The sequence below is a fragment of the Myotis brandtii genome, unplaced genomic scaffold (genome assembly GCF_000412655.1).
Source record: "Myotis brandtii unplaced genomic scaffold, ASM41265v1 scaffold454, whole genome shotgun sequence".
In the NCBI taxonomy this organism is placed as follows: Eukaryota; Metazoa; Chordata; class Mammalia; order Chiroptera; family Vespertilionidae; genus Myotis; species Myotis brandtii.
This window is the reverse complement of record NW_005367354.1, coordinates 2,760,291-2,760,911: the sequence shown is the minus strand read 5'-3', so window position 1 is coordinate 2,760,911 and position 621 is coordinate 2,760,291. Positions and strand designations below refer to the sequence as shown.

The following is a 621-nucleotide window of genomic DNA, read 5'->3' as shown; positions in this document are numbered from 1 at the left end:
CTGATACCCAGGAGACGGAGAAAAGAAAAAGGCAGTGGAACTAAGGCTTCCTTGAGAGAACTGATGTGGCGACACCACCAAAAACCAAACAAACCTGCAAAAAAAAAAAAAAAAAAAAGCAACAACAGGCTCCTGGAGACGCCCTGCACCTCCCCGTGACACATGTCAGCATCAGCGATGCTTTCTTAGGACTGAAGGGCTCGACTCTGGGCTCCAGGTCTGCAGAGAGCCCTGTGCAAACCCCCAGGCCTCACACGCACCCAGCACACTCCCTGCGGCTTCCCAGCTCTGCTTGGGCCACTAAACTTTCCTTCTCCACCTCCCAGTCCTGGGGGGGTCCCTGGAGCGCAGAGATGGTCTCTGCGCAGACGGAGTGACGTTAGGGTCCAGGCCTCCTGACTCTCTTTGGGGTACATACCCTCAAGGGGTAAGGGCCACAGAAGACACCTTCTTGGGACGAGCGACGTCGGAGGGGGAGGGGGCCACCCAGAGGTCAGAAGGGTCAGGAGAGCTTTCCTCCCGGCGCCCGGTCCCCCGGGAGGAGACCCCGGCCTGCTCAGGGGCGGGGAGGAGGCTGAGCCCCAGGCTGTTGAGTGGCCGCCCTCCCAGCCAATCGGCACG

The 621-nt window shown here is 60.2% G+C and overlaps 1 protein-coding gene across 1 annotated transcript in view; it reads right to left on the bottom strand.

Annotated features, from left to right (window-relative positions):
• Positions 1 to 477, bottom strand: part of DNAJC27 (DnaJ (Hsp40) homolog, subfamily C, member 27) — a 20,255-nt gene extending 19,778 nt beyond the window's left edge. The window contains exon 1 of the mRNA XM_005874969.2: positions 419 to 477. The gene's annotated coding sequence lies outside the window, so the exon portion shown is untranslated. The remainder of the gene's footprint in view (positions 1 to 418) is intronic.
• Between the last annotated feature and the right edge of the window lie 144 nt (positions 478 to 621).